General features: G+C 35.7%; 1 protein-coding gene and 1 long non-coding RNA gene across 2 annotated transcripts in view; one reads left to right on the top strand and one right to left on the bottom strand.

Moving 5' to 3' along the window:
* CHRM3 (cholinergic receptor muscarinic 3) overlaps positions 1-14,491 on the top strand; it is a 251,517-nt gene that overhangs the window by 102,397 nt on the left and 134,629 nt on the right. The window lies entirely within an intron of this gene.
* LOC108447174 overlaps positions 3,747-14,491 on the bottom strand; it is a 14,848-nt gene continuing 4,103 nt past the window's right edge. The window contains exon 4 of the long non-coding RNA XR_001862584.1: positions 3,747-11,598. This is a non-coding gene — a long non-coding RNA (uncharacterized LOC108447174). The remainder of the gene's footprint in view (positions 11,599-14,491) is intronic.

The raw sequence follows: 14,491 nt of genomic DNA, 5'->3' as shown, positions 1-14,491 counted from the left end.
TTGACTGCACTTCAGGAGAGTTAAAAGCAAATATTAAATGTCACACAGTCTATTATAGTAACTGTCTAATGTGACTATACATACAGATATCTTATTTACGTTTTTGTACAGAAGAATAATTGTAGGAGTAAGGTGGTGTACAGAAACGAACTGTGACCAATGGCTGTTGGACTACTGAGAGTTTTAGTTCAGTAGTGCACCTCTGGAGCAAATCTCCTCATCTGCATTTTTCTTGATGTTGCAAAGCCATCTTCTTGCATGCAAAGTAGACATATGTGGTGAAACTAAACTGCAAGAAAAGTGCAGTTTAGAAGACAAAATTGTAACTACTTTGTAGATTCTGTATATTTCGCGTGTTTTAATTCACTGTAACCTCTTTCTCAAAATGTTTCACTTGTGACTTTGAATCTTTCCACTGAGTGATGAAGCAGAAAACACTTGCATCTGCATTCTTTAATTTTGGCTTGAAATAAGCCCAATGTCATATGCAGCACATTTGCAGTGTTTCTAGGTGGTTATCAGCATATGAAATAAAGATTAAAAAACCAAAACAGACAAGAGAAAAATCTGAACCCACCAAGCATTAGTATTAATCTAGGCTTACTTTCTTTTGCTTTGTGAGGGGTTTTTTTAATAATGCTCCACAATATTTTCCTTTATGCCAATGTAGCAGAAAGGAAAATTAGATTTTTTTCTGTCTCTAACCCATTTAATATTCCATGAATGAATTCAGAATTGATTTTGATATGAAAAGTAAAAGGGCTATTATGTAATTTTTTTGATTGATTAATTAATTACATGTTAAGAATGTCACATTATGAAACCTTTCACTTTGGAAATATTCTGAAACTATAAAAATTTGTAAAATTTGTCTCAGTCTGTCTTTCTGGGATTTCAATGTAGTGTTTTCTGGAAACCAACAAAAAATTGTGAGACAATTTGAAATCTTACATGATCTTTTTTTCTCTTTATTCATTGTCATTAGCTTGAAGTTTTAGATTTATTTAATCTGAAAACCAATTATGGGAGCAATTGTTTCAAGCCTTATTGTAAGATAAATAAAAATTGTAATCGGTCTTGAAGCATCTATATGGACTTGGAAACAAAAACCCCTCTTAGGTAAGTTTTGATATATGCAGGATTACAGACTGTAAAACATCTTAGTGAAGTTTTGATATATTATATGTAGGATCAGAAATATTCATTGGCATGTTTTGTGGCCTGTTTATCAGCATTTCGTAAGGATGCATTATTGGGATACAACTCCACACTGGGCTTATTTTCAGGCTCCAGATTTAAAATGCAAAAAGGTAAATCCTGCAGTGTTTAAACATACTAAATGTAAATAAAAGGACTTGACAAGGCAGATAAAATTCAGCAAATCACTTGTTCCTATGATTGGACTATGATTTGGATTTATTTGGAAAAAAATGCTATGCATTTAAGAAAGAAAGAAGGCAAAATACTTAAAGGAAGGATCCATGTAGAAGCTGTGGCAACCTTTTTATTTTTTCTCTCTTTTAATGAGAAGGTTACTGAGTAAGTAGGAGAGTGAATATGGAGTATAAACTCAGTGCTTTTTACTTTTCAAAAATTTAGTTGGAATAATGTGTATCTTTCCACTGAGGACTGTCTGGAACACACATCTGTGTTAAACATTGTCTCAGGGTTGTCTTATTTACATTAGTTACCAAAGACAAAATTCTCTGTCAATTTTGCAGAATAACTCTAAGCAGGGGCAGAGAGAATATATGTACTTCTCCTTATCAGTTCTGACCTTTCTGAAATTTTAAGGCTGATGTAATTTCAGAAAAAGCGTTTATATGAACTAATTAGGTGACATTTATATGAACTAAAGGTGACATTTAGATATGACATGATAAATGATGGTATTTCCAAAACCCACTTAATTTATGTCGCAAACCTGTTAGTATTTTCATTTGTGTCTCTATATGCAGTGTGAGAAGATCCTGAAGTAGGTTCCAGTTTGTGTTAGATTCATATATATGTATTTTCAGTGGGCTTCCTCAGAATTTACATTGGTCTGACATTAGCCAGAGCAAATTTCAGTCTCAAAAAAATCCCAGGCAGGACTCCAGACCCTTCCCTTTAAACCCTTGTGATGATATAAACTTACTGACTTCCCTGAAGTTGATACGAATTTACATTCAATTTTTTTGCCTTCTGAGTGAAGATTTTTTTTAATATGTAAGAGTATATGTCACATCTAGCTGTTAGGTGTTAAGTATACAGTATATACTGCAGGCCCTTTCATGCTAATTCAGTGTAGCCAGTAGTGGGTGTGACAATGAGGTGTTACTGATGTAAAGAGATCAAAAAGTGAACTGTACCAAGTCACTGCGTGATTCATTTGCTCTGGTGTGGCAGCAGCGGAGATGGGGACTGGTCTGGCATCTTGGGGCTCCTCATTTGCTGTTTCTTACCCAGCACCCTCTTTACCCCACTGGCTCACTGCAGGGGCTCCTACTGGTTTTGCTAAAAGTTGGACTGAACATGACACACAGGTTGGCTAAGTTTTATTAGAGTGCACTTTCTAGCCAATAGCAATAAAACTAAAGTGAGTGAAACTGGGGAAAAAAGAGGAAGGGAAAAAGTCTGTGCAAGTCATACCATAAGGGAAAATCACCTGTCATTCTCAAGAAGTTTATTCGTTTTGGAGAAAAAATGCCAATATTAAAGATGACAGATGATGACAACTGATTTATACTGCAACTTTTGTGGTATCTTACATCCTATGTGTGTACTTTTAAGAAGAGATATGAAATATATGAATTCTCTGCTTTGGTTCATCTAAAGTTCAAAAAGGTAGAAGGAGCCGACATTTCAAAGAAATACTTCAGTCCAGAGATGTGCTGAGAGCACAGTGTATATCCTATCAAAAGGGTAATCTCACATACTATTGTCTGTGTATCTCAAGTGTTTTCAAATATATAATTGAGTTTTGTAGCTGTTCCCCAAACTCAGCTCTTCTAATCTTGTCTGATTTCCCTGTTGTGCAACCAAACCAGAGCACTGGGAAGACACAGAGGGACTTGTGACAGCCCAGGGGTAATTGATCAGGTGCCTTCTTTCAGAGTCTGGGAAAGGATGTAAATGGCAAAACAACATCAAGGTGGAGAATGATGCTTTTGAGTCTTACTTGTTTTTACAGCTTCAGGATTTTCCCAGGAAAATTGGTCCTAGGGACCCTTTTGAATAGCAATGATTTTTGCATAATTCTCTTTTGCTGACTTTGCTGAGATTACTGCTGAGAAATTTTTCATATTTTAGAGTGGTCTCATCACTAATAGGAATTTGGACATTGTCAGAGATACGTACCCTTGAAGTACAATGACCCATGAAGAAATATAAGAGCAGCAGTAAGAGCTTGAAATATAACCATCACTACATGGAAAGTCAGAGATAAGTGTGAAGGATAGAGTTGGTAAATTCTTTACCCACAGAGAAATGTCTAAATAATGAGGTGTTTTCAAACTGAGCCTTCAGGTTCTATTAAGTATGAGAATTCCACCCTCTGTCTAGTTTTAAGGAATTATTTTCTGTCACCTCTTTCTCAGAGCCCTCTCTCCCCACACCCTTCTGCCAGCAAACTGAAAATGGACTATTCAGATTGATTTGATTTTTTGTTTTTTCCTTACAGAGAATTTCTATCCTATTATCCACTGTTGGTGCAGCGAGCAAATATCCAGTCAAGATTGCGAAGACAATAAAATAAAAGGCTTAGCTATTCACCAAATCTTTATCTAATTGAAATGATACATGGCACAACTTAAATTTCACTAATGTAGCTGCAGTCAAAGATTTTTTGCTAAGCATGGCTGACACAGAAATGTTTAATGGAGTAGATTGTGTTTGTCAGAAATGTGTGTCTTGCTCCAGCAAAAGGCTCAAATGATTTTGCCAGGATGTAGCCATGTGACTAAATGTTGTTCTCTGTTTAATACCTAAGCAATTCTCAGTGCCTTTTTTGTTTTGTCTTGTTTTCAATCCACTTCCAGCTTGTGTATTCTTGCCAACACAGAAGTTGCCAGCAACTCTGAATTCCCAAATTTTAATTTAGTTCAAGTGCAAAGTAGCTGTTAATAATGACTTCTGGATTTGAGGAATGTAGCAGATTGTTTTAATTATCCATGCTAATTTACTGAATGTGCAAATTAATATGTTTTATTTTGCAAAACCTTAAAGAAGGCAGTAAAGTTAATGGTAAACATATTATATTTTCATGTATGCCCTTTTTTTTTTAAAATGCATCAGAAATTGGAAATGAGAATAAATAGATTTCTTATTGCGAAATATTTCTATGATCTGACATTCTTCTAACCAACACATCGCTATTAAATATACATTTATGTGTGGGTTATGTCCATAATATATATTACATTTCACAGCCTGAGCAAGAAGGGGTTAGGATGGTCATTGAATGCAAAAAATAATAGTGAAATACTCAATTTTAGTTAGATTTTCATTTAAAAATACTTCAGTAGAACAAGAGGAATTTACTGAACTGAAATTTTCTTGTAAGTGTTACAAATTATTAAAAATAGGTATTTAGGATGCATTCTCTGTCTTAGGTAATGTATGCTAACAAATTTGCTATTCTGAAGATAATACTGCATTAGTAAGTACTTGTATCTAGTACAATTTGATAAATTCAGATTGCTTTAAAAACTACATTGCTTGCAAAAATATTACCCAAGCCATGTAGTTGATGTTTTTAAAAACTTATTTCAGAGGCATGTAGAAGAGTTGTTGGAACACTGAGGGGAGGTACATAAGTACTTTCCATGCACATCCACTTTTCCATCCATGCTCAGAAGCAGCCAAGAACCAATTCAGCTCTAAAACCAAGCTTCTGACTTGCTCTGATTTATTCTGGCTGATGTAATAGTTATGCTAGTTTCAAGTCAAATATGGACTTTAGTGCATATATTGAGGGAGCTGGAGTTGTTTAGCCTGGAGAAAAGGAGTCTCAGGGTGACCTTACCACTCTCAACAACTGCCTGTAAAGAGGGTGGAGCCAGGTGGGGGTTGGTCCTCTCTTCCAGGCAATCAGCGACAGGATGCAACAACACAGCCTCAAGCTGTGCCAGGGAAGGTTCAGGCTAGACATCATAAAGAATTTCATCATGGAAGGGGTTGTTAAACATTGAAACAGACTGCCCAGGAAGTTGGAGTCACTATCCTGGAGGTGTTCTAGGAACGACTGGATGTGGCACTCCGTGCCATGGTGTGGTTGACAAGATGGCAGTGGGTCAAAGGTTGGACTCAGTGATCTTAGACGTCTTTTCCAACCTAAATGATTCTGTGATTCTCTGACTAGAAATTTCCCAACCAGCCATTAAGGCAAGTCTTGGGAGATTTCTGCTGGTGATTGGGGAAGAAGATTATACTATGGTGTGACTACTGTAGTAACTTTGTCACCTTCCCATCTTTTTAAAATGATGAGAGGCAAAGACAGTGGCAGTGGAATTTAAAGTGATGTAAAGATTTTAATGTACTTTTTAATGTGATTCCTAACATTCTTGCAATGTTTTTCACATGCAAATGATGCCTGCAATCCAATCTTCTGGCAATAACAAGACACAACAATTTATCTTTTAACACAACAATTTAACGTAATTATCGGTGTTCATAGCATATTATTTTCAGATAAGATTATTCTGTTAGATTAGTTTCAAACAGAGTAGGTGAGCTTTTGTCGCCTTTTCCCTGTCAAGCCTACTCATCCTCCATGTGAATGAAACTCAAAGAAAAGCTTTTGAAACTCTTCTCAAAATGGCTATTTCTTTTCTTTGTGCATGCATATGGCATTCAATGTTTGAATCAGCTGTTACAAGTCACTGGGCCCAAGACTGACTTTAAGTGACCACTAAAGGTTGTTTGAGTGTTAAAGTGTTTGGCTGAAGACATGAAAAAACAGATTCACTAGTTATTTGAGAAATATTCCACATAAATTTTCGGAATAAATTTTCACGATGGCCCTCACATAATGTCTTTCTAAATTTCAAAATGGCATTGCATCAAATGCAGTGCTTCACAATTTGGTTCAAAAAGTCTTTTGCCATGTAGCATAGAGTTGGTATTGTTTGTTGGTGTAAAAGGGAAAATTGACTTTTTCCTTCTGGTTTGAAAGGAGGAGTTGGTTTACATTAGACTGGTCTAGAAATCATCATTCATAAATTATTTTCCCATTTATAAAGTTGTCCATTATACTTGTGGAAATTTTCCTGGTGAAGCCCACATAAGGTCAGGTGTTTAATAATCCTGGTGAAATATATCTGTACCTTATGAACGCTGAGTTCTCTTCCAAGTGATGTTGCTTCTAGCTCAACCTGTGACTCTTAATTGGATTCTCTTCTGTATTTAATCACAAAAAATAATTAGGCAATTGTTATCTATTTCCTAGATCCATCTTATGAGGATTTGATGATTCTGCAGTGTCAATGTGTGTTATTAACAATAGTTAATAACTGTGCCACTAGTAAAGTTGTTTCTGCAGTAAAAACGGGGCAGATGTTCTGAGCGAGCAGATTCTGCTTTATTTCCTAATTGTGTAGTCTCAGTTCCTGAAGAGGTAGATGGTGAACTTTAAGAACTCGAAATAATTAATTTGTCTCCAGTAACATCATGTAAAGGCAAGGATGCTCTGTGGTCTCAGCAGCACCGACACCTTCAAAGCAGTCTTGGGTTTCACAATACAGGTATTCAGCTATGCTGAAGTCTGGTATTTTTTGCCTGTCACCCATCCCTGTGTTACCACAAAGCTGGTGGCGCAGCTATGTGCTGAAACAGATTGGAAAAGTGATTCATCTTCTTTTCTTGTGAGAGGCAGAAAAAGGAGGAAAGGAAATTACCAAGAGATGGCCTAATGTTTTATATCATAGATCATAGTTCAAATTTTTCTGTAGGCATCCAGAGAGATTGCTTGCTGGTTATAACCTCCATTTGACAAAAGTGATATAAGTTATAATTTTTAAAGTATTGTTCAGAAGCATTTTGCAATTAGGTCTGGAATTGAGTGTGTGAAGTTAAAAAGTGGTTAAATGCTCTGAACACATTTCTCCTCATATAAAAATGTACCGTTTCCCCACTGTAACATACCCTTCACATTGTGAGTAACTCTGCTGCAGACATTTAATACTAAAGCTGCTGTTAACCAAAACTGACAGAAAACTGTTTTCAGACATGGAACAGTACCAGCAAAAGTTAAAATCAATTAAACCCTTTGAAGCTTTGTAGTGCTCATAAAAAATGTTAATACCTTATGTACCACCAATTAGCACTTTCTTTTGTAAGCAGAAAAAAAATCCATTGTTAAACAGAGATCTTTCTAAGTTCAGTATCTCAAGGCTGTATTTTCATAGTCATTAGTAACTGATCTGTTCCCTACAGGGTACCCATAAATACCATTCTGCACCAAGAGGAAGCAAACTCTTGTTTGTTTCTGTTCACATTTTTCAACCTATGTTAAAAAGAGTTTCTACCACCTTTATCATTGTGTACATCAGAACAGTACAGTCAGCATGTAGGAGAAAAGTGAAACACATGGAATTGAAAGCAGGAGGTTAAACATAGTAGCCTAAGGCATTTCTAGCCCAGAAATGAGCATCTCACATTTTGCGGAGTCAGATGCTTAGCAAAAGTTGACATCAAACAGGGAGCTCTGAGAGGGCTGTATGAAATGTAAGAGAGAAAAACACTTCATGGCTGCTGCCAGGGAGTACAGGCTGGGTGTGAAGGCAAGCTCTTGTCAGTGCTTGCCCATGTATTTCTCAGGTTCATTTCAGTAGTTTGCCATGACCTGTTGTGTGTATTTGCCTGTTGATCCCACTTCAGAAAGCAAGTTGCAGTCATGCCTTTTTCCTGCAAATTTCCACTGGTACTGATACTCTGTGAAAAATGGAGAAGCTGCTGCCTGTAGTAGTGTTCTCCATGCTGGAGAACTGGAAGAAGAGACCAAGTGGTGCACTCTGTAAGTGTCTGTAACTGAGCAGGCATTTCAGCTCTACAAGATCTGTAGAAAGTGAAGACAATATTTTTCTAACATGCTCTTTGATATGCACAGTGCTGTGGAACAAAGAGAGATTTAATATGAGGCAGGCACGGGGGTAATAAATTTTTTTTTTTTTCTGCAATAGTTGAAATGGATTGAAAATCTGATGCAAGGAATTAAAAATCAATTAATTTGTATAAAATCAATCATGGCAATAGTATCAACTGATACTATGAAGTGATCAATAACAGTATATCAATTTTCAGTTGATACTAGTAACTTGTTACTAGTATCTTTTTGTTAAGTGCCTTAATTGTCTTTAGACGCAAAAAAATCAGTCCATTTTTAGCAGAAGTGGACTTGCTTTTGTAAAAAACCAAAATTCTCACACATATTTCTTGTATTTTTGAAGTGTGTTAATTTAAAATTAGTTAGAAATATCAATGTTTGGATGTCAATTTTTTCCTGAAATTAGTATTGGAGATAGATGTGAACAAGCATTTTTGCACGGTTTTGCCTTGCTGCTTACACTAGATGTGGTTGGGAAGAGTTGTTTTGATTTCTTGTAAGAGATTTAATTGCGTGCAATGGATGACATGGACTGGAACAGGAAAAGAAATGTGAGAAGACTCTCAAACAAAAAAAAAGGTCAGCTAGGTGACTGGCTTGTTCACAGCTTTCTCATGTTTTCTGATTCTTCAGCAAATTCTTCTCTCAGACCAACTCATCTGATTTTTATGACTTCCTTTAGAATAAGTCTCCTCAGGCATTTTAGTGACACCTAGTAGTTCTTTCTGATCCACTTTGCTGTTTTGCTTTTATTCACGAGCCTTTCCTTGGCAAGGTATACTAATTCCTATATCTCAATTTTTCTGTGAATATATGAGAACTCGTGCAAATTTAAACATCTTGTCAAGATTTACCATATTATCATCTGAGAGAGCAGATGTATTCCCTATAACTTAGATTATATCTTCTTACCTTAATTATTAATTTTCCAAGGAAGGTTGTTTTATTTTTCTTTCTTCATTGTTTTTATGACAGGTCTGTGAAAGCAAATAGCATATCGAGTTCTCTATTCAAGTGTTATAAAACATTAGTAATCTGTAAATATCCTTGACTAAATTTATTAATTTTGGGGCTTTCTTTTCTCTTTCCTATGCTTATATCAACACTGATTCCCAGGGTTTTTCTCTACAGGCTTTCACAGTCGTAGTTCACAATTTACAGTGTGCCTCATCACCTGGTTTATGTCCTCCTTATCATATTTTATAAGGGACATATGCAGAAGTAAATAACTAGCATATATACTGAAAAAGTAAATTAGAACAGAGGTAATGGATTAGCTCATCTCTCTCTCCATGGCACTGTTAGGGCAACTTTTTGAAATATGTCTAAATCCTCAGTGTCCTTTCTACTCCCTACTTGAAGGCAAAGGAAGGCTTAGCTCTGCTCTTGTTCTGATGGGAGCAATGGTGGTGGATCTTCATGATCTGACTGAGTTACAAGCCACTTCTTGGCCTTCTGAGGACACCTGGCAGTGAAAACTGTCTGGAGATAAAAGCAATGTACAGGTTTAGGTTTTCCTTGTTTTGAGATTGCTGTTTGCAAACCGTCTCCAGCACTTTCATGATGTTTATGTCCCTCTGCTTCCACCTTTCAAAATCTGCTTTCTTTCAAAATCCCTGTGAAAAGTCCCATTCAAATACAAAAGTTAAAAGTATAAATAATAAAATAGTCTGTGACATAAGAATTTCTAACACACCTTTTAAACATTTTTGACTTCCAGACTGCTGTGGCACTGATGCAGCAGTTCAGATGCTTCTTGTTGGTGAAAAAAGGTCATCAAAAGGGCTATCAAGAAATTGCTGAGAGAAATAGCTTATAGAACTGAGATCTAGCAAGAAGAAGGATGGTGAACAGAGAACATCTCAGCAACAGGAAAGACAGAGAGGAAGGACATGAAAATGAAAAATAAATTATTTAGAGGCTGAAGGAGCAGCACCCACAAAAACGATAATGCTGCAGATCAAGAAAAATATGTTAGAAGATTGACATTTTGTTTACAGAAGTGGAAGGGAAAGTAAGTCAAAGACTGAAAGAAGTGTGAAAGAACACATAGACTTCATTATTGCAGGTATTTTTATACATTATAATCTAGTTTCTCCTTTTCAAATGTGGCCTGAAATTTGTTTTAGTCAGGTTCAGGCCAAGAGCTGCTGGCTTTTTCTCTTTAAAGTGTTCTTCGAGTATTATAGCCTACTTAATTTTGTGAGGGAAAAAGGAGTGTTGTTGCTACGTTTCCTTACAACAGTGGGCCAGGCAGCAACAGGGTTGGTCATCAGTTTGCCATGAGCAAAAAAAAAAATCTCCTCATGGGAGAAACTCAGTTGATCAGGTGTGCTAAAAATCATAACCAGAGGGAAGAAAAAGCAGAGTTGTACAAAGAAAATGTTGGCTCTGAAATCAAATTACATCAATCACAATGCATGTAGAAGTAACTTATGATTTGCATTGACTCTTGTACAAAAATTAGAGAGTGGTGGTTTGTTTTTTTTCCCTCCCATGCATTTTATAGTATTCCTTTATATAGCTACTGGACTACTTCAGCTATCGCTTTAGAAAATGCTGTTCTTTTCCATTTACTTCTGTTGTTTTATGACTTCTTATCCTACTTTAGAAAGAAAAACCAAACAAACCAAAAACAAAACTGATCCAAAAAGCCAAATCTACAGCAAACAAACAAACAAAAAACTCCCTCAAAATCCTATTCTAAAAAAATTCTGTTATCGAGAAAAGTGCTCTGCATTTTAGACTGCTATAACTCTTGACCCTGGCAAGTAACACTATTCTTTTATCTTATCTTGTCAGAGCTGGAGTAAGATTTGGTAAATACACAGAGATAATCTTTAAGCTGCCAGTATTTAATGATGATCCCAGGATTGCTTGGAACAAGAAAGATTCCAAAGAAATTGTCATCCTTTGTAGGAAAATACTTTTAAAATAGTCTTGTACACTACTTTTTATTAGATTAAGTGTGTAATCAGAAAACTTTTTTAGATCCAAAACTTTGAGTGCTTTGAAGTCCCAATTCAAAGGGAAAGTTATCTGATTGTTTTAGAAATGAGTAGTAAAATATTGATGGAAATGCTGGTTCAAGGACAGAGCATGGGTTATGGACTGTCTCTTCGTCTGAGCTCTGTGTATATCTCTAGGAACGTGTAACAAGACAAATTCCCCAAGGCGACATTCTTCTGTTGTTAATGAACTTAAAGTAAGGTTACACAAACTGCTTATTTTGGATCTATGAACTGTAGAATTCAGTTGCAATTCCTTAGAAGGAATACATACTTTTATTAGGTTTTGTCAAATTCTTATAAAGTATGCAAAAGCTGAAGACAGTATAGCTTAAGAAGTCTCTTTTTAAATATATCTACACGTTTATAGGTGGTATTTCTGATGGTTGAGGAAAAAAGTTGTCTAGAACTTTCAAAATATGTTGTTAATCTGTCCATTTCACTACTTATTTATTACCTGCTTCTAAACCCAATACCGATCTTGTTCACAATACAGGTCCCCAGGCTCTAGTGAAAGAAAAAAACCCTGTTAATTTTTAACATTAAAACACAAAACTAATGCAAAGAAAAGCGAAATCACTCCCACCACATTTACCATTCCAGGTATTCATAATGTCCCAAAACTTAGCTGTGGTAATAAGCAAGTTAGGTTTACATTATTGCAAAAATATGTAACTAATTGGCAAAATTAAAAAAAAAAAAAGCAACAAAACAAACATGTATTTTATTTGCTAATATCTGTTTAGGTTTAGATGCAAATCTGCTGTCCATGATTACTTATCCATTAATTTTCATCTCTTATTTCAAGCAGTCTTGTAAATCTTTTGATCAGGATATAACTCTGCAGGGATTGCCAGTTATCCTATCCCATGAGATGGTTTGTCCACCTTTTTTCCCTCTTGCATGGCAATCACAGGATGCAAATGGCAAGTTCTTGAAAGATATTTTCTGACATCTGGCTCTTGATGGGCTCCTTAGGCAGCTGGGTTCAATGCACTGGAAGAACTTCTGAGCTGTTCTCATAATTAAGTGACTGCTTGGCCTTTTAAATGTGTTTTCTCCAAGTGCCCTTTGGAAGTGAAATTATCTGCATGTTATACATTGCCAGAGAGCCCAAAGATGCAAATTGTTATACAGCTGGAAGCTGCGAATGTGCGGTGTAAATTGAATACTCTGCACATCCACAAGGCATGTGGACAGTTGGGTCGTTGTTGTGATAGCTGCTGTGTTTCACATCAGCATGGGAAAACCTCAAATACATGAGTTGTAGCAAATAATTTCACAAATTATTGGAAGAACATACCTCAACGTAGAGGCAAAGGAAAAGAAGGCTTAGACACTTTGACATTAAATTGGAAATGAATATTTGCTTTATATGTGAGTTTGTCTGTATGTTATTTTTTCTTTTTTAGGTATGCATTCTTGGGCTATAGTTCTGTATTACAAGTAGATTACTAGGGGTGCTATACAGTCTAGTGGGATTTCAGGCACCCTGAATGAGAATGTTTATCTGTAAGTATAACTCAACTACATTTTTTTTTTATGGTTTGGAGTTTCAGCTTCAAGTAAATGTCATGCTTACTATTCAAGACTGCAAAACAGCCTCGTATTAAATCACAGGTCACAGAATATTTTGAGTTCAAAGGGACCCAAAGGATCATCAGGCCCAATTCTTAAGTGAATAGTCCATATGGGGATTGAACCCAAAACCTTTGTGTTATTAGGACCATGCTCTAACCAACTGACCCAATCTCAGAGGCTTTATGTTAACATTGGTAACAGGAAACCTAAAAATAGAAAGCATCTTCATTTTGTCAATTGAATTAAATTTTTGCCTAACCAAAACTGGACTTGACAGCTACTTGTAAATAATTGCTTTCTGGGTTTTGCCACTGATCATTGTCTTAGATAATCAAGATTGTTGTCTTGATGAGTATTTGACAGGAAAACAAAAACTAAAGACGAAACTTGAAGAAGTTTAGCAGCCACATTTAAAACAAAAAATTGAAAAAATATAGGGATAAACCCCTAACCACATCTCACTTGAATAATTGAGATGCTTTTCATTGTTTTTTCAAAATGCAGCATTTTTCTGCGTAAATCAAACCTGATTATAGTGAAAGCCTAAAAAGCTCAAAAAATAATTTCACTTTCAATAAGCATATAAAACTGGAATATGTTAATATCTGCTTGAACTCTATTTGAAGAAATAACCTGGATTGAAAAGACTGCATATGGCTAAATTCTTTGAATTCCTTTAGCAATAAAAAGAACTTTAATCTTCCAAAAAGTAACAGTACAATGATGTTAGAATGTCTTCTTGTAAAAAGGAACTTGTTTTTTATTGATGCAAGTGAAAAAGATGAAACCCAGGAATACATTAGGAGGAGTGAGACCATTTTCTAATTGTCCTTTTTCCTTTTCTTGCTATAATGTTAGCATTTAAAGATATGTAAACCTGAGGTAGGAATGTGGTATATTTGTCATTTCTGAACAAGTAGAAGAACTTAAGTTTAATAACAAAAAAGGTTTTTCATAATTAAAATTCTTAAAAGATTTCAGTTGGATATTTCTCTAGTCAAATAGATAAAACACTCAGAATCAGCTGAGATATGATGTACAGATTAAATTTCTTTCCCTTCTTTTCTTTGTTTTGATTTATTACTTTATTTGTATCTATATTTTAGTCTTGATATTGTATATTTGCTTAAAAGGGGTTTTTTAGACTTTTTTGGTTTTTGACTTGCATCTTTACAGATACAGAATTCCCAAGCAGCTGATCTTCTCATCCTGCATCTGGAAAATTAAAGTTAGTAGATACAATTAATGTGAACATAAGAAATTTTAGTGATTCCCTGACAGAAGAAAAATTTAATTTCCTAGGAGTGAATGAGTTACAGTTAAACATATTTTCAGATACGACTTGCAGGGCAATGTTCTGGAATATGCCACTGCAAAACATGTAGCAATCTTGCCATCTTCCCAATTCTTTTAGGAGAATTCAGCAAACTAGTTTCTTAAACCAAGAGATAGAGGTAGATTGAAGAGTGCGTAGATCATGCACTGTAAGCTAGGGGAAAGCATTCCTGTGTTGAAGAAAGGCGAAGAAAGGCGAAGAAAGGCAAAGAAAGGGAAATAAAGAAAAGTGCAGCTGGAAATTCCTCTGTGAGGCTTTGTTTTGCAGCATGTGTGGTTCCTCTGTTACTATGGAACTAATCCTGGCTTGAGACTCGCTGGTCTGTGAGGAGCCCACCAGAACTGCTGTGCTGTACAAACAGGTTTGCATTAAGGATTGCAGGGTGTTTGGTGCACCAGAATTATTGCAGCAAAGCCTAATAATTCCTTTCTACACTAGAATACTAATCGCCTAATCTTTCTGCTTCTGCAGTATTTGGTTGGG

This window comes from Corvus brachyrhynchos, unplaced genomic scaffold (genome assembly GCF_000691975.1).
Source record: "Corvus brachyrhynchos isolate BGI_N302 unplaced genomic scaffold, ASM69197v1 scaffold595, whole genome shotgun sequence".
Lineage (NCBI taxonomy): Eukaryota > Metazoa > Chordata > Aves > Passeriformes > Corvidae > Corvus > Corvus brachyrhynchos.
This window is presented reverse-complemented; position numbering and strand designations above follow the sequence as displayed.